Source organism: Anabrus simplex, chromosome 2, assembly GCF_040414725.1.
Source record: "Anabrus simplex isolate iqAnaSimp1 chromosome 2, ASM4041472v1, whole genome shotgun sequence".
Classification (NCBI taxonomy): domain Eukaryota; kingdom Metazoa; phylum Arthropoda; class Insecta; order Orthoptera; family Tettigoniidae; genus Anabrus; species Anabrus simplex.
The window spans coordinates 1,146,996,689-1,147,017,265 of record NC_090266.1 but is presented as its reverse complement, the minus strand read 5'-3'; the positions used below and the strand labels follow the sequence as shown (position 1 = coordinate 1,147,017,265).

Here is a 20,577-nt window from a genome sequence, read left to right as displayed (position 1 = left end):
CTGTCTTGAGTTTGATTTACCCTCCTGTCACTCTCAAATGTCATTAAGAATAATGCTCCAAAATTGTGTGTGCTGTAGGAATGTCCAAGAAGAAGGCAATTGTGTTCAATATAAGGGAAGATTTGGTATGATTGCCACTTTCAGCTTTTCTTAAGTATGAAGCTCGAAAGGTACACTTCAGTGCAGGGCTATCAGTTTGTACATTGGGGCACAGTGCACTGTTTTCATTGAACTATTCCAGTTAGGGATTTCTAATATAGTTACTTGCATATTTTATTGTCGATTGAAGGAGTTTCGGTAATATTATCACTGTTTTTAAGGAATTAAGACAATTTTGAGTGGTTTAAACTTTGAAATTAGTATGCTTTAGGAGTTAATTCCTAATGCTATATATTCCCATATAAATTAATTGTTTATTATACTGTAATTGGTTGCCAGCATGTGTTAAGAATACAACAGTTACAGATTCCTTTCACTAACACTTAAAGGTATCAATGAATGTAGTATTTATCATGGAGCCCATATGATATTGCCTGTGGAACATCATGTCCTTTACCTCATGTTTACCATACGAGAAAATTAGCACCTTTTACTAATTGAGGACACAAATAATAAGTCACATGAAAAGAATTGGAAAGGTGATTGGTAGTTTTTCGTATGTTTAGAATCATATGTCATTTAACATAAGTTTAATATTAATTTTTGTGACGTTGAGATATTCGTGTTTCAGTTTGCAACTTGTGCGTGATGACTGTATGCATTCAATGTCTGTCAGTCGTGCGTGTGCTTGATTACAGTACCCTTAGTATAACACTAATGGTGCTTCCAACTCAGAAACAGAACAGTAATACTAATATAATTGACAGCTTACATATTAGCGTAATTTGAGGAAAATATCCTGTGAATGCAAGGAAATTACTTCCATTTCCTTAGGGCATAAAGTCTTCGTAGAGTTTGATTTGATTACATTATTTTTGTCAGGAACTGTGAAAGTTGGTCGCTTGACCTAACCCCACTTAATTTTCCCAGGGACAAGACTAAATCCTTATTGACAGTCATTTTTGAGCAGTGGCACTGTCATTGAGTTGTGAAGTCCAGCTGAATATTAAATAAGACCAACAGCAATTCTCTGAACATTTTGCAACACACAGTACTGTTTCTTGAAGTAGCTTTTTATCTGACATAAATTTTGAAATGAAGGGGTATTCTCTGGGTACTTTAAAATGGATTAAATTTTCAATATTATGATAGGTTAGAGAGTAAAAGATGGTATGCATCCTTTTCATGAATTTTGGGTTATGCACACTAGGTGACTCTAGTAGGGCCTATCAGTCAAACTTACATTGGCAACTCAAAGTAGATAGTGGTAACAGCCTTGAATATTGTGATGATTATTATTAATTTGAAGTAAAACTTGGCAGGCGACAGTAATGGTGTGCGAAGGAACCTGTTCTTACACGTCCTCTGATAACAGTTTTGTTGATGTAAATTTTAACATTTGTTCCCACAGAAGATAACGTAAACAGTGAAGGTATAGTAAATTATACAGATTTTGAGACGACGCAGGTGTGTGGTGTATATAGTGTTTTACGTTGCAGGTGGAAAACTGAGAATCTACTTGATGACTGAAATGAACCTATTGTTTTTAGGGTTAGAACTAGAAGAGGATGCAAGCAATGAGGAACATGTTAAGGGAGTGAAAAGTAGGAAACATTAACATAATGGAAGATGAGTTGACAAGAAAGAAACTGCAAAATGTATTGGAATGTATGAAGTGTATACTGCAGCATTTTGCTAAATGAAGCCAACAACTCGTGTAGTTGAGAAGAGGTGCAGGGAAGAAGAGGAATGGGAGTGAACTGTAGGGATTTTTAGAAAGCTCACCTGAGACACTAAACACAAATAACATATACTAAATGAACTCTTTGTCTCTGCATACCAGTGGTTTTAGACTGTGGAGGTATGTGATTCAGTACAACTTTCTTGTTTCCTTTGTGCTATTTGTTTTACGTCACGCTAACACAGACAGGTCTTACTGAGATGATGTGATAGGAATTGGCCATGGCCTTAACTAAGGTACAGCCTGGTGACTCTAGTATGGCTAATAGATGATGACTGTATGCATTCAGTGTCCGTCAGTCGAGTGTGTGCTTGAGTACAGTACCCTTGGCATAACACTAAAGGTGCTTACAACTCAGAAACAGAATAGTACAAAGCGTGTTTTTAAGTAAGGTCCATTTTGTTGTAGACGCTAGTAGTTCGCGCGCATATTGCAACGAGCACGTGCGTCGTGTACCGGCATGCCTCGGGAACAACTGTGCTCAGTTTCAGCTCTGTAGCTAACCTGTACGGTTCTGTTCTGTGCTTTCAAAATGTTTAAGACTATCAACTCGCCCGCCGCATGTGAGGTTCGGTCAGTGATACGGTTGTTGTCAGCAAGGAACCTGTCTGCTGCAGAAATTCATCGACAGATTTGCGAAGTGTACAGTGATACTGTTATGAGTGAAAGCAAAGTGCGTAAGTGGGTACGACAATTAAAAAATGGCCGTGACAACGTCCATGATGAGGACTGCTCCGGTCGCCCTTCTCTGATTACAGACGATTTGTTGGCTTCAGTTGAAGTGAAGATTTGTGAGAACAGGCGCTTCACAATAACAGGTCTCTCAAACAAATTTCCTGACGTGTCGAGATTAGTGCTTTACAGCATTGTTTCTGAACACCTAAAGTTTAGGAAACTATGCTCCCGTTGGGTCCCGAAACTCCTAACAGAGGACCACAAAAACCAAAGATTTGAGTTTGCTATGAAGTTCTTGACTCGCTATGACGAAGAAGGTGACAGCTTCTTGAGTCAGATCGTAACTGGAGACGAAACATGGGTTTCGCATACCACGCCCGAATCAAAGCAACAGAGCATGGAATGGAGACACACACACTCGCCTGTAAAGGTGAAGGCCAAACAGACTCTGTCCCAGCGTCAAATCATGGTGTAGGTGTTTTGGGATAGGCATGGTGTTTTGTTGGTCGACTTCATGCAACGAGGAACCACTATCAATGCAGAAGCATAGTGCCAAACTCTGAGAAAACTACGCAGAGCAATTCGAAACAAAAGACACGGCTTACTGACAAAGGGAATTGTCCTTCTCCATGACAATGCAAGACCTCACACTGTAGGTCAGACCTGCAATTTATTGGACAGTTTTGGCTGGGAAGTTTTCGACCACCCAACCTACACTCCTGATCTTGCGCCGAGCGATTACCATCTGTTCCTCCACCTCAAACATCACCTCAGTGGCAACCATTTCAATGATGACGACGACGTGAAAACGGCAGTGAACTCTTGGTTATCGGAACATGCGGCAAGTTTCTATGAAGAGGGTATTTTAAAATTGGTTACAAAATATGATAAGTGTTTGAACAAACTTGGCAACTATGTCGAGAAATAGAGTGAAGTATGTACTTTCTGAAAATAAATTTACTTTTTTGAAATAACCTTTCGTTGTGTACTTATTTTCAAACGTACCTTACTTAAAAAGCACACCTCGTAATACTAATATAATTGTCAGCTTACATATTAGCCTAATTTGAGGAAAATATCTTGTGAATGCAAGGAAATTATTTCCACTTTCTTAGGGCTGGTTTGAGGACTGGCTGTTTTGCTTGTCAGAAAACCTTCTTCTCGGCTGCCCACAGGGGGGTTCGAACCCTTCACATCCCGAATGCAAGCTCACAGCTACGTGATCCAAACCATGTGGCCAACTTACTGGGTATTCAGTATTATAACATGATTACTATATAATTAAAAATAGGAGAGGAATTTCCACCAATCAATACTTATTTATTGTATATATTAAACTACAGGACCGGTTTTGACCTCATATTCAAGGTCATCTTCAGCTGAACCATACATACATATTTATATAATGAAGCTTTGATTAAGATTGTGGTGTTGAAGGAATGCCATATGATGATGTACATTTAGTCACATACAAATGGGGTACGTCTTAGCGTGAACTGGCGTATATGTCATTCTGTACAATATTGCAACTGTATGTCTAAAATGTTGAAGGTCTTAAAACTAGTGTATAAAACACGTCTTTTCCTAAACTAACTTATATATATGTACAATATAAAAACAATATATAAAAACACTTCATGCATATGAACATTCGTTCTTGCTTGGTGGTCAATACATCGACTAACTTCCGTATTTAAGTCTTATTCACAGTTGTACACTTCAGCTGCTATTCTTGGAGTTTGTAAAATTGCATGGATAAAAGTTTTGTCTTCCTGTGCGTATGTGAGATAAAACACTTTCAATTTTAAAAAAAGGTGCCAAATGTATGGATGAAATTCAAGTAAAATATGTTCAGCTCTGCTGTGTGTGTTGCCCTTTTATTAGAACCAATTCATGTTGTCTTTTTGGCGTCCGTAAATTTGGATGACATTGGTTTCAAAGTAGAGGCTCCTTTCCCATTTGTAGCTGTGCAATGATGTTATGTTTATCTGTGGAAGATAAGATTGAGTTATAAGTGATATTGTGTGGAGGAATGTCTAAGGGTTATGTGTGTGAATTGGAATATGTACTTACTGTTGTTGGTGTAGCTGAGTTGTGTTTGACATGCGAGCTTGTAATGTACTACTTCGTGTTCTTCTTGGGCTTATACTAGCTGCTGTGAGGGGAAGGGAAGGAGGGGTAGGGAGAGTTGTTGTTGTGGGGGTAGGGATGGAGCTGGGAGTGTTGTTTGGTGTTTTTCTGTTGCGTGTTGCGTTCTGTTTATCTATTAACTTAAGGTAAGGGTTTTTTAGGGCGGGGATAACTGTATTGAAGATGATGTTAGTTTTTTCTGTGATTTCATTTATGTTGTAATTTGGATTGGTGTACTGATCTAGATCAGTATGGTTCAGCTGAAGATGACCTTGAATATGAGGTTGAAACCGGTCCTGTAGTTTAATATATACAATAAATAAGTATTGATTGGTGGAAATTCCTCTCCTATTTTTAATTGTGCAATTGTCAATACGGAAATGAAGATTATAAATTACGATGATTACTATATGGTACACTATTTGATGTAAAACATTTCTATAAATAATGAATATCGTAGATATTCCTAAATGCAAATAAATGCAAGTTTCTGTATACTAGGTTATGTACTTTTTATACTCATACCACGTTTTGTTCTGAATTAATAATTAATAATAATAATATTATTGGCTTTACGTCCCACTAACTACATTTTTACGGTTTTCGGAGATGTGAGGTGCCGGAATTTAGTCCCAGAGGAGTTCTTTTACGTGCCAATAAATCTCCCAACACGGGGCTGTCGTATTTGAGCACCTTTGAATATCACCGGACTAAATCAGGATCGAACCTGCCAAGATGGGGTCAGAAGGCCAGCGCCTCAACCAGCTGAGCCACTCATCTCGACTAAATAAATAAACAAATTTGGGAAGCAATTTTTACAGTGTGCTCAAAACTACTTGTTTGGTACTTATCAATTTTTCTTAGTCATTGGCTGAATGATCAGCATGCCAATGTTAGGTTCAGAGGGTCCCAGTTTTCATTCCTGGCGAGGCCGGGGATATTAACCATGTCTGATTAATTCCGCTGGTTGGTGAGGACTGGCTGTTTTGCTTGTCTTAATATGCACCTCTTTATATACATGCAGCGTATCGCACTACCAACCATCATAGAGACTCAAAATAGTGAATACATCCCTCCACATAGTGTTGGCACCAGGAAGGGCATCTCACCGTAAAACTAGGCCTACATCAATTTTCCGTTCAGGTAATAGGCAAATAGGCCAAGAAGACAAGAATGTTTTCGTCCCATTCATTTAAAACACTAGGCAACTCCGTAGAGTTATTTTCATCATCACATCTACCTATTTTTGCACGGGGTAAACAGTACACTCGGGCCTAATTTGAAACTTTGCCAGGTGGCTAGATATCCTTCCTACCACTACATGTTGGTCTTATTAAAAATCCCACCCCAAATCATTGGAATTTAAACTAAAAACACTTGTTGTGGCAGTCAAGGGGTTAGACGACAATATCTGTCAGAATGATGGCCACTGATCAGCCCTTGGGGACACAGCCTTAATACTCTAGAGCAGGGATGGCCACTAACCTTAATTCTGAGAGCCGCAGAATTAGGAGACAAAATTGCGAGCAAGTTTAGAAAATGGTTCATAAAATGAAGACAGGTTTTTCATTTTACAACAAATGAAGGAACATTTATTTTCTACACTACACGGAACATTATTGTTCAGGTACACACCAAGGAATGAGATTTTACTTCTGAGAAGTGCTTTTTTCGAGTGTTCATTTTTCTGTTAGTTTTTTGAAATCCGGCTGATAATTGGTAAGCTCAGTTCGCACAAGTTCACTTAAATGTTCATTAGTTACTTCAGATCGACATTTAGATTTAATACATTTAAGCGTTGAGTGCATTGATTCATACACATAAGTAGTCCCAAAGATTGAGATTGGGACGCTCTTTTGTTAGTGGATATTTTCCTTCTGCAACATTCTTCCAAAATTCTGTGGTAGAAACGCCACTTCTTTGAGTTCTTTTAGTACTCTGTCCTCTTGCAGTTCTAGTAGCTCCAACTCTACAGCTACTGTATCCTTTGTTATTGGTGATGAAACAGGACAGCCATTGCCCACAACATCAACAGCAAAAGGATTTTCTAGGAATTAAAATTAAGTTTTAAGTGAACTCAAGTCATTAAATCTGCCATTGATTTCTTCAGCAAGGCCAGACATTTTACTCATGTAATCTTCAGTTTCCACCTGAACGTCAGGAAGGCTTTCAGTAATTTTCTTCAAACATTTGAAGTGAAAAAAATGGTTTAGTCTGAAGGTCTTTCCCAGTATGCTTTAACTTGCTATGAAAGCTAAGTACAGTCTGAGCCAAATCAGAAGTAAGTTTTCTTTTCCTTGTAAAGTTATGTTTAGTGTTGTTAAATGGTGGACCACATCTGTCAAACAAACAAAAAAAAAAAAAAGCCAAATCTAACAACCACTGGGGGTCATTAAGTTCAGAAAATGATTTTCCTTTTTCTTCCATAAACTGTTTGATTGGATCAAGTAATTCAGAAAATATGCCAAGAACATTGCTTACAGGTACCCGCCTTACTAAGCAGTACCAAAATACATCATCAGCAAGCTCGTCATTGTTCATATCGTCTATAAAAATTTGAACTGTCGGCATGTATTGGCACATGAGCAAATAGAGTTCACAATTTTTAGAACTACTTGCATAATATGCGGGTACTGAAAATATTTTGCTGCTAAATGTTCTCTGTGAATAATGCAAAGTACAGGTAGGAAATCAGGAACTGATGTGTCAGCATTTAAAAGCCCAATAAGCTCTTGTTTCATGCCAACCATAGATGGTGCACCATCGGTAGCAATGCTGATAATATTACCGATAGGCACTGAGTTTTTCCGTAAAACACTATTCAGGGCTTCTTTAATGTCACAACCACAAGTAGTATCCTTCAAAGTAACCAGGTCTAAAAGTTCTTCCACCACATGCAAGTCCCTTGACCCATACCTCACAAATATGGCTAGTTGTGGTTTATCTTTGATATCAGTAGACTCGGCCAGAGCCAGACTTACTGCTGAGCACTTGCTTAGATTTCTTTGTAAAATATTAAAATTATCCACACTAATAACAGAAACTTGCCTCTCTATTGTGTGTCTAGCAGCAGGCGTTTCGTTGATCAGTTTCTGCAGTTTCTTATTTTCGGGTTCTAAAACAGAAATAACTGTGCCATGTTCTCCTGTGTAAGGCCTTTTTGCTTTTGGAATATTAAAAGCCAAGATGAAGCCAGCTTCTGTTGTCATATCTGCTTCCTTGGTAAAAATTGACATAACCCTACTCTGACCTTGGAGTTTTTCCTTTAGTGATTTCAGTTTGGTTTTCCTTCACTGAGAGCCAACAGGAAAATCTTTGTTGAAACCACTGTGGTTAGTGTCACGATGGCGTTTTAGATTACTGGCCTTGAACTTTGACAATGTTATTTGACACAAAAGACACATTGGCTTACCATTTCATTCTAAAAAAACAAATTCTTCCTCCCAGTCGGTATTAAAACCTCGATTCTCCTCTTCATATTTATGCTTCTTAGACAGCATCACAACTGTTCGGACACCAGGCCACAACTGTACTGAAACAGCACACAGAAAATTATCGGACCGGGCGAGTTGGCCGTGCGCGTAGAGGCGCGCGGCTGTGAGCTTGCATCCGGGAGATAGTAGGTTCGAATCCCACTATCGGCAGCCCCGAAGATGGTTTTCCGTGGTTTCCCATTTTCACACCAGGCAAATGCTGGGGCTGTACCTTAATTAAGGCCACGGCCGCTTCCTTCCAACCCCTAGGCCTTTCCTATCCTATCGTCGCCATAAGACCTACCTGTGTCGGTGCGACGTAAAGCCCCTAGCAAAATAAAAAAGAAAAAGAAAGAAATTATCGACACTCGCTACTGCCTATATGTGAACGCGACTGGCTTCACCTCATGATACTGACTCACTGACACACTTTCCCGCTCAAAGCACTATCTAACGGAAGGTCCTGGAACTATTTTCACCGGGCTGATGACCTAGATGTCAGGCCCCTTTAAACAGCAAGCATCATTATCAACTATTTTCACCTCCCATCTCTCACCAATGTCTTACAGCGCTAATAACGTTAAGCTGCACATTGCTGCTACTGACAGCCGCCGGCCGCGAGATGTTGTTAGATTCCATTAATTATATCGTTGGTGTCAAGAGACAGACTCAAGAGCCGCATGCAGCTCGCGAGCCTCGTTGTGGCCAGCCCTGCTCTAGAGCAATGTGAAATAAACACACACTCTGTATATCAATGTACCAACATTCTCAATGAACAGACTCAGTTCAGATCACATGACCACATCCAAAACTGTCTTTAAACTAGTAATGTTCTGTGGGGCGTATGACATCATGTGTTCCTGTTCTGAGAGCCATTTGTTGAGGATAGACAAAAATAATCAGTTGAAAATGCTCCAATGGTGTAACTGAATTAGTGTATAAATTGTAGCATAGTCCTTATTATTCGTTGTTAATTCTTACTTTCACCATTCCAGAAAGTAATTTTTATTCATTTTAAATGTTCATCTTTTTCAAAAGGAAAGAAGTGAGCATATAGTTTCATGTGACTGTTGATATCGTGATTATAGCTTCAGAATCTCCAGTTTTACATGGAATCTGGATCTCAGGGAATCCTGTTCCTATGGCACTTGATTCTTAGCAAAGTGCTAAGTATTTTTAGATGAACTGACTATTCCACTTTGAATTATTATAGCAACAGTGTGTCTCATCATGGCTTTGGTCAAATCAACCCATCCACCTTTTAACTACTGTATTATGTATATCTGTATAAATAATACATTGAGTTACCTTTGGCACACGTATGTCTGTTACCTTTATGTAATAGTTTCCGTGACTTTTAATAATTTTGAAGCGTGTAGTATTCTAAGGACACCACATGCAGAATCGTGCTTAAATCACCGGGAATATTGCCAAAGTCATCTTCCAATTCTGATTTAAGGAGTAGTTCAGTTCGGGTTTGGGTCATGTAGCTATCAGCTTTTATTCGGGAGATAGTAGGTTCGAACCCCACTGTCAGCCATACCTTAATTAAGGCTGGTAAAACCAGGAAAGGACAAAGAGTAATTCCCAGTTTTACGATAATGAAAGATAAAGGATCAGCAGTCAACAACATTTATTATAATCTTTAGAAAAAAAAACAACAATAAATAATTTGAATAATTTGATCAATGATTAAATTCAAAATTCAAGTAACGTACACCTAGCCTTGAGCCGAACTGACCACCGGCTGTGCACATAATAGTGAATATAAATTGAAACTGACAAAATTCAGAATATCTGAAATTTACATTAATGTGGAAGGCTGGCACAAGCCAAACCAGTATTGAAATTTAACAGAGTAATAAGTGAATATTCAAAAACATCAAATGACGAAGCTAAATAGAAAAAAAAAAGGGTTGCTTTAACAATAGATTGAAAAGGACTGGAAATTTAACAACGAACTTGAGGCAGACTTGCAGCATTAAATTCTCCACCGGGGAGATAAAATTAAAAATAATGAAAACATTAAGCTTTCAGATTAATAGTCCAACACTGCAGTGTAAAAGACAAATCCTTTTAGGCAAACCAGTTCAGTAGAAAATGTCATCTTCAAAATCAGACATGCTGACAAACGTAGATTTAAAATGTTCATAAAAGTAAAGCAGAATGCTAACTCCAGGCTGGCATTAATGAAATTTAATAAAATAGAATTGCTGAACAGGCCAGCCGGTGCGGAGTAGAAGGTACTCAGCTTGACATACTTTCGTTTATACAAGAGGGCAAGCCCATGTCAACAGCCCCAAGCAGGGCGAAGTGAATACACGTCGTGAGAAATGCCGCTTCTAAACACGCGGTGAGGCTAACAGGCTGGATGCGTAGTCCGCATGGACGTTGCTGAGAATTGGCAATTCTAGTGAGCTGCCCGAAGCAATGTGAGAAGCCGAGTCCTCAAGTCGAGTCCTGGAGCGGAGTCCAGGTGCGAAGTCCAGTTGAACATGTTGAGTGGCAGTCCTTAAGAAGCACTGTAGAAGATTCCTGATTCAACAAAAAGTAGTGCTGCAAGACTAACAGTAGTAATTACTAAAAAGTACGTGAGAAACCTTATCATAAAATACAAAATAATGAAAAAAGAGAAGTCCAGAAAGAATACTCATAATTTCCACACAATTAATAATATAATAAAGGCAAGGGAAAAAAACAGAAATAACCAATGAAAAAATATAAAGACGTGGAAGAATACATTCTCGGTACCAGAAGGAGACAAGTTACCGGTGACGCAAGCAGTCATGTGAAGGTAATGTGACCAATCAACAGGCGACGTAAAAATGACGTAAGTTAGCGAAGCGAGAGGAAGAAAATAAGCAAACAGTGTTCGTATGACCTGTGACATGATTGCACGCCAAGGGGAACTTGTTATAAATCAACGAAAAATAACTAGACGTAACATAATTAAAGGTAAGCGCAACATCAAACTTAAATTCAAACAAGTAGAAAAGTACCGAAAATAGTGAGAATTGCCAGTAAATCATACGTTCATGGGCGCATGAACCAAAGGCTGTGGCTGCTTCCTTCCCACTCCTAGCCCTTCCTTATTCCTTAGTCACCATAAGACCTACAGTATCTGTGGCAGTGTGATGTAAAGCAAATTATAATAAATAAATATTAAAATATTGAAATAGTATTTTACTTGAGCAAATATATGCTTAGCTATTAGCCGTGTTGACATACTAGAGAGTATTTATATTTCTAAAGTCTGTCGTGAGATGTCTCATTAAGTCTAACATGCTGATAATATTGCCACAAGAACCATCTATACCTTAACAAATTTGCCAATAGTGATGGAATATTTTGTCAATAGTGTTCTAAAAGTTAATTGATATATCGATGGTGGCAAGTAAAATATGATCATATGATTGCCATTGATGCTTTCACGGCCAAGCAAAGCTCACAGAAGGGAACTGCCTACCTGCCTTACATCACAACACCACAGATCGAATTGTCAAGGTCCTCTGCAAACACATTATAAAAACCGCGTTTGACACCTTCACTAAAATGGCTCACAGTCTAGGTAAAACAAGGGACAAATTGTCCCCACTTTTACATCCTGGGGTATATGAAATTCCCTGTACTTGCAGCAAGGTATACATTGGCCAAACATGCTGGTCCATTGGTACTCTTATCAAGGAACATGAATAAAATATTCATCTCAACCAGCCAGACAAATCAGCAATAGCTGAGCACGCTCTGTCGTCGGGTCATGATGTTGTGTTTCAAGATGCCTGAGCTCTTACCCACACTAGACACTACAGGTCCCGGATTATACGGGAAGCTGTGGAAGTACGTAGAAATCCTAACAATTTCAACAGGGACACTGGCTATCAATTAAGCAATACATGGTTGCCAGCTATTAAGGTTTTACGTAGGTAGTTCCCCTCCCCTGTCCCTTCACTATTGTTATTTCATTTTGGTGTTTTCCAAATTCGTACTTCCTCATCGCCAGACGTCTCATTCCGGTCTTGTATCTATGTCATACTTTCATATGTGTGTACACCTGTTGTTACGTGACTCCCTCTCAGACTGATTCTGATGGTTCGGTCAGCTTCCACTTCAAACGCTAGCGCTGTACGGCATCCATTGGGCCATCTGGTAATGAATGAACGTACCACTTCCACTTCTATTATAACGTCTAAATTAAAACCTCATTCCTTGAGAAGCCTTCCTCTTGAACAGTCGAGATTTTCTTCTGATGACGCAGAGCAAAGTTCTCTGCGAAATGTAAAGAATTTTCTTGACACAGTATAAGCCCAAAAGCCTATATCATGTCAATGATCATATGGTATCTCTTAATTAAGACAGCATTCCTTATTCTGGAAACATTTTCTCTTACTGGTTACTGCTTCACTTTTCTGACAAACATGTTTTTTCTAATTCTTTGCAAAGTGACTTTATGAGACAGTAATACTTCAGCTATTACAGTGGGTGTAGTATATTCTACAAAACCAGATGCTAGCACCATTTTTTTATCGGACACTTACGTCACATCGAGGCCATGATGATATCGACTTACTGTTATATCGGGCCATTTGCAGAGTCAGAGACTTGTTGCATAGCACAGTTTGCTAGATTCTCACCTTTTACACTCAAAATTGATATGTTGAATCTCTGTGCATTCAGTTGGCATATTAATTGACATGTTATAGAACCCATTTATCAAGCAAAATTTTGGCACTCTGACATCTCCTTATGTTTATAAGAAATGAAGGGACAGTAAACACACACTACTTTAATTACTAGAGAAACATGGTTTTTAGATAAAACATTTTAAGTAAATGAGTAAATCTACAAATCATAGTGTCACAATATACTAGGTTTCCCATTCATCCCATTTTTTGCTGGGATCCGATATCACGACTTTTTTACAAATATCCCACATTTTAAATGTCTTTCCTGAAAGAAAATGTTTGTTTTGAAAATGCATTCTGTTTCTAATATGTTGTTCAGAGTACTAGAAGCCTCTCCAGACTAGGGATTTGATCACTTTGAAGAGAAAGGAGTCTGCGACATGGTGGGATATACTGGAATGCTACCTATTCATGAAGTCAGTGTCACTAAATTTTACTGTGGATAAAGACAACTAGTTTGATGATTTTTCATGTAAGAAAAAAATATTCTGAAAGAAAAGTCAAAGTATGAATTGAAAGAACAAAGTGTCGGTGATAAAATGATTTGAAGTGTTTGTTCATTTTAAAAAGCAAACCTGGTAAGTTTTTGTTTGGCACACCCAAAATCCAATGCAGCTGTGGAATGTGTTTTTAATTAAAAAATACATGCTGCACAGTTGAGAAACGCCTAATAAAAATTGGGACAGTGAAAGTTTTAACAAATTTTTAAAGGGTTATATTTTCTTGAGTTCCATGCCTGGATATCAAAAGAAAAAATATTGAAAAGTTAAAAAACTACTGCTATATAACGTTATGAATTTCTAATTTGAACTTCTCTTTGTGTATTTTGGAGTAGCAGTCTTTTTCTTGGTATAAGTGTAATTATAATTTGATATGTGGTGGATTTGTTTCTGATTTGCAAAATGTCATGTATGTTAAGTTAGTGAAATCCCTCACCACATTCATTTAAAGATTAATGCAGTGGCATTCTTGTTGAGAAAGTAGTGGGATGGAACAAAGAAGTGTCAAATTAAATCCTATATATACGAAGTGAGTTGGGGCACACAGCTGTGAGCTTGCATTCAGGAGATTGTGGGCTCGAACCCCACTGTCGGCAGCCCTTGAAGATTTTTTTCCCCCATGGTTTCCCATTTTCAGACCAGGCAAATGCTGGGTCTGTACCATAATTAAGGCCAAGATCGCTTCCTTCCCACTCCTAGCCGTTTCCTATCCCATCATTACGAGCCATAAATTTCATTTTTGTTCTGTATTGAAGTGCAATTATAAGAAATAAATGGACAAGAATTGTATTGAACCTATCCAATTGTCGCCATAAGACCTATCTGTGTCGGTGCGACATAAAAGCAACTTGTAAAAATAAAAATTCCTATATACAGGGTCTCTCTTATAAACCACCAGGCGAGCTGGCCATGCGGTTAGGGGCACACAGTTGTGAGCTTGCATCTGGGAGATAGTGGGTTCGAATCCCACTGTAGGCAGCCCTGAAGATGGTTTCCCATTTTCATACCAAGCAAATGCTGGGGCTGTACTTTAATTAAGGCCATGGCCGCTTCCTTCCTACTCCCAGGCATTTATTGTTTCATCATCGCCGTAAGACCTATCTGTATCGATGTGACATAAAACAAATTTATAAAATTCTCTCTTATAAACCCAGACCGAGCACACGGTGTTTGAACTCTGCGCTACAGCAGCTGCCTCAGCCCACCTTACGTCGCATGTGACTGCCCTACTTTAAAGGTGTATACAATCTTACATGAAATATTACCTTATGCAAGATGCTGGAAGTGTCATCCTTCATATCGAGGGACTTCATAAACACCATTGGGATTTTCTGCACACCAGTAGCGAGAGTTATGACTGTTGACACGACCATTAAGATGAAAGCAGGCCTCATCCAGAAAGAATACAAGCTGTGGGTCAAATAAACGATCATTCAGTGATGCAAGATACCACTCACAATATCTCACTCTTGTGGCTGGATCAACAGTTGCTAAACAGTGGGCCTGTGTAAACCTGTACAATTTGATGTTTAACAGCTTTGTAGCTCTGTGTGCAGAAGAAACCAAAACCCCTACTTCTTGTGCTAATTTTGTGAGCAAGTTATTTGGTGACCGTTGAAGATTCGCACCAATGTTATCTAGATTTTCCTCTGTTAAAACTGTTTGTGTGCACGCATGATTTTTATTGAGCACTGAACTGGTAGTTTCAAATTTATTTACAGTTTTGTGAATCTGTGCTCATGAAGGTGGCATTTAACCAGGAAATTGCTGAACAAATTCATCGCATACCCATGGAGCTGACTTGTACTTAAAATAACTTTACATACTAAAATATGGTGTTGCAATGATAATTGTCTCACCATGTTAACAGCTGAGATTCAGACTGGCTATTGATGCTATGTTGAATACTTGCACGCTCCTTGTAAGGTCAAGAACTATGCATGCGCCTCCCATATGGCTGCTTAAGTTTCGGAGAGTAGAAATGCCGCTGGACAGTCTGGGTTTATAAGAGAGACCCTGTAGATAGATAAGAACATGGAAAGGAAGACATGATAGGATAAACACAGTGACAGATCAGTATGAAAAGAGGGACAAGGACGATCTTGACATCTTATTAAGATGCCGTCTTCAAATAGTGAACTCTCTCCGCATCAATCCCAGTTCTCTTTACATCTACTCTTTTCTAACAAGCTAATTTCTGCTTCCCAGCTTCATCAGGAGAGCAGATATCGATATTCAATGAGTGGCTATCTTGGCAGATCTTCAGTTTTGATGCGGAAGTATAAGATAAGAAAAAGCCAGATAAACATAGTGATTAGAACAGTGTTCAACTGGCTGACGTGTGACATAAGAGCGTAGAGTGGGACGAAGGGATTGCCTCACTTTGTGGTAGGCATGTGCTGTGCCATACAGAGTGGTGTTAGTAGTCGTACAGTATACTGGACCGAGCACATCACAGTGCAACATGCTATGTATGCCTTCAGCCTTTTATCTTTATGGGAAGAAAACAACTACCAAAGATGCACTGAAAAAAACAAGTTTAGATTGTATTAGAAATAAAGTTGCTGTATAACTCTTATTCTGCTCCATAAAGTTGCATTACAATACAATGAAGTATGTGAAGGGAAATATGTACAACACATACCGCATTGTACTACCCGCAGCTCTAGGCCTTCCCGTACAAATGACGTGTTTCCCCTTGCCCCTCTTGCCACCACTTCTCAGGTACTGCGTTCGCTGCCCAGGCAGAGAGTATGTGACAAGTTAATTGACGTCACATGTACAAGCAGTTGATTGACCCTGACTTAGAAGATGGAACAGAAGGAGAAGAGGTTCTCAATTGGTCAATATAAAGAACATTATTTTGTGAACGGACTTTATAATCCCCTATTAACTATCTCTGTGGTTTCGTTTGTTTCCATTTTTCTAATCATCATTTCCAGGGTTACCTCCTGCTTCTCTTCCCTCATATTCATTCTTCCTCTCTGGTAACCTGATGCGACCCCATCACTAAACCTGGTTCATGTGCACACCTTCACCCAAATTGCAAACATCTTCCTACAATTGTTTGAACAAATAATAATTCTCAGTTATAACCAGGTCTTTCGAATTTGTCAAATGGCCTACTAAATATTCTCCCAAGTATCTCTCACCTGCCATTTTATATCTTTCATTGAATGGTTGATTGATTAAAACATTACTTCACCACTGTACCTGCTTTGAACCATAAGATTCATCCAAGCTTGAAATCTACCGCTGGCAGCATTGAAGATTGTTTCTCAGTTTTACACCAGGCAAGTGCTGGGAACGTATGTTAATTTAGGCCAGGGACTCTCAAACGCCCAAAATCTCACACATGCAAAACGAAGCTCAGATGTTCTGTGCACCGTGCATCAGTCCGGCTTGGCTCGGACCAGCGTTTTGTCTCAGGGCGACTCTGCTAAGCTCGTCTAACCTCAGCTCGGATGGTGGAGCGCTGCAGAGCAAGTGAGGAAGGGGGAAACAGGCTGAGTGAGAGAGACAGGCGTAGGGAAAGTGAGAGACAGAGCTATTGCTCAGAACTGAGGAGTGGGGATCTCCTCTCTGATCAACCTAGCAAAGTCATCATTGCACCAGTGCATGCACCCTGAGAGGCCCTGATTTCGGCCACAGCCACTACCCTTCCAGTTCTTGCCTTTTTCTATCCAATTGTTGTTGAAATCTTAAATAAATAATATTATCGTTTTTATGTCCCGCTAACTACTTTTGACAGTTTTCGGAGATTCTGAGGTGTCGAAATTTTGTCCTTCAGGAGTTTTTACATGCCAGTAAATCTACTGGCATGACACTGACGTATTTGAGCACCTTCAAATACCACCGGACTGAGCCAGGATCGAACCTGCCAAGCTGGGGTCAGAAGGCCAACGGTTCACCGTCTGAGCCACTCAGCCCAGTTGAAATCTTAAATGTGTAGTGTTTGTGCACTAGAAAACAGTCAGAAAAAACTAACCTCATTTCTACCATTAACTATCACTGCAGCCCAATTCTCGGGATAAATGCAGTTGATTGCCTGTAGTATCCTACCCCGGGTCCCCCCTCCCAAATTGTTTTGGAGTTGGACTATGCAAACAACTAACACGGCTTCACGCCTTTTACACAGTATTTATAGTGCATCATTCTTGGTCTCTCTATTTGTGTTGTGCAAGTTGCTAAGTATAACATACATCTTTTCCGAATCGCTGCAGAAAAATGACATTGACTTAGTGAGTGCCTTCAATGAAATCAAGCTTGAAAAGAAAAAAATCTTAGCAGGCCATCAGAGAAAACTGTATATCTGAATTCCAACAGATTTTTCAAGATTTGATGAAAATTGGTTCAAGCTTGCAGTTAAAATAACTATGCTGCGAGTCAATAAATATCAGAAGAAATAATTGAACATCTCTACTACAGACCCACAAGTCTACTATCATGTGTTATCATTTATACCATTCCTGGAAGACCTCATCTTGGCTCTGGATGGACAATTTCAACACAACTAAGAAATGTTTTTCCCTGCAATTAGCCATCCCACGCTTCACTGATATTCCCTGTGAAAATGTCAGATGTTATATTCTTCAAGGAGGACCTTAGTAACCCATTGGAAGATCTTGTTAATGTTAAGAGGGACTTACGGAGGCTGAAGTGGTAGTGCAGCACAGTACTCCCAGCAGCAGCAGCCTCCTCGTCATCACAGTTCACAACATTCTTAATTTTCTCCATACCTTGGCCATATTGTATGTGACCACGGCCAGTTACTGCTTTGTAGTCTGAAACTGCGCTCATTGCTATTCTTCTTATTCCGCACGAGCGATCACACTCTTTATCTTCAAAATACCTGTAAAAACTTAAGACTGTAACACTGATCAGAAAATATCTCAATACAATTGTTTGTGTTCTTTTGCCTGTTGATTGGTGCAATATGGTTGTATTCACGATTATCCAATTTGAATACTAATCCTGCTGCTTGGTGTAGCATTTCATCCCTGCCTTGCCACTACATTTCTCTTCGAACTTCATCCACTTCTGCTAATTTATGACAAGAATGCAATTGACTTGCATTTTTTTAAAATTAATTTTTCATTGAGTAGATTTCTAATGTGTGGTATTCTAGTAATTTCTTAGGATTTACCATGATTTTGCCTGATTTATCCACACTGTTATTCATTACCATCCATCTTCCCTTTTGAAGATTCTTACAGCACCTCTTTCACGTGATGAATACTCTAAGACAGTCTTAGTCCTAATTCTTACAACGAACAAATCTACTCACATACCTGTGCATTTATTTACCTATCACATTTTCCCTTACTGTGACACATCCAGTCGTGAGGGTGATAGCCATATGAGATTGTCAGTGACTTCTGACCAAGGAGGTCCCATGGCTGTGTTCACAATATCAAGAGACACGTGCAACTGCAAGCTTGCTTGTTTACATGCAGTTACAGTAGACTCTCGATTATCCATGGTATTTGGGGATAGAGCAGTCTTCTTGCTCACTCTAGGCTTTTCATCCCATGTGCACACAGCATATATAAATGGGCAGGCAGACGATCACAGTGGTGTGCTTCAACCATAGTGATGACATAGTTGATGTCTGTGGCTGCGAAGGTCTGCCAGTCAGTCTCGATCACTGCAGCAGTGCCCAAATTCGAAATGGAGGCAGAAACTAATAAAACGTGGACCTCGTCGAATCTGACTACAGAGAGTCAGTGCGAAGAGATTTTTTTTTTTTTTTGCAAGCATAAGCCCATGCAAAATAGGCTACCTACTATGTGGGCAGTCTGTTATATCGAAAAGATACAATATAGAATGCCACTAGAAAAGAAAACATGCTTATTCACATGAGACTCTTGTAGGGGATGATCGAATTAAAATGGTTGAAGATAAGTTTTAAATACTATTTTCAGAACCTCGAACAGGGAAAGTAACAAAACACTAGAACACTGGAAAATTACGTATAAAACTCTTTGAATTATGTATTATGTTTTGCTGAATGAATAACAGGAATCTTACTTTTGTTAGCAAAATTTCTGTCATTCCAACCTAAGAAATAGTAAATCGTAGCCTGTACTCTTCAACTCCCATGTTGTTGTACAGTTAGTAAAAAAAAAAAAAAAAAAAAAAAAAAAAGGAATGAATACATGAGTACAAGTTTCTCGCAGGTACACTTTTCTAAGAAACAATTGAACCTATAAATATAATGTTTGTTGTGGGTATCCACAGGGTTTTCATCTCCATGGGAGGTGGATTATATTTTACCAAGCAAGTGGCCGTGTGATTTCGATCTCATAGCTATCAGCTTGCATTCAGGAGATAATGGGTTTGAATCCCACTGTCTGCTGCCTTGAATATGGTTTTCCATGGTTTCCAATTTTTACACCAGGCAAATGCTGGGGCTGTACCTTAATTAAGGCCAGTCCCCTTCCTTCCCACTCCTAGACCTTTCCTATCCCATTGTCACCGTAAGACCTAGCTGTGTCGGTGCAACGTTTTGGTAATAAATAAAACTAAGTCTTATAAAATTTGAAGTGTGAAGAACATATAATACCATGCATTCCTTTTTTTAGCGATTTTACATTGAAACATAAAATTTGTAACGTGTTGCTTTTCTTTGAATGTGTCTTTATAGACAAATGAAATCATGTCTACTAATATTGAGCGCAGTGTAAATCAAACACAAATATTTGAAAAATATAGGTTTCTCTTGCAATTATAGTGTCTCTTTTTATACTGTACTCCTATAAACATTTTGTTGAACCGTATTTTAGACAAGCCAGCCCAGGCCACACTATGCTGTTCTCAGCAGGTGCCTAGCTGCATAACTCTGGGGTAGAGAAACCATGGATAATTTGTAAATGAGGTAAAGGAGATATTGACAAAGCAATTTGCTACATTAAATTACTATGAAGATATATTACTTTAAAAAATACAGTATCTAATAGTTGTTTAAATCTTGTTAACCAGCCAGATGATGCATTAAATTTGTCTTCAGTCCTCGAGACATTAAATAACTAAATAAATAAAAATTGGGCATCTATGGCACATATTTTGCTAGATATTTGAATGCTTTCTGTTTGTTTGTATAGAAGCCATTCGAACGTAGCTTCATCCAGTTTTCGCAAGTATACACTTCATTATGTTCTGTTTTAGCAAACCCCTGGATGAGTAAGAACTGCTCACATAATTTATCTTTTTGTTTTTCTCATTGTTATTTCATCCACGCCGTAAATTTAAGACAGATGCTCTGTAGAACTGCCTTC

At 38.8% G+C, this 20,577-nt stretch overlaps 1 protein-coding gene across 2 annotated transcripts in view; it reads left to right on the top strand.

The window, feature by feature from the left end:
• The window catches only part of LOC136864747 (uncharacterized protein F54F2.9), a 112,700-nt gene that overhangs the window by 547 nt on the left and 91,576 nt on the right, over positions 1–20,577 (top strand). The window lies entirely within an intron of this gene.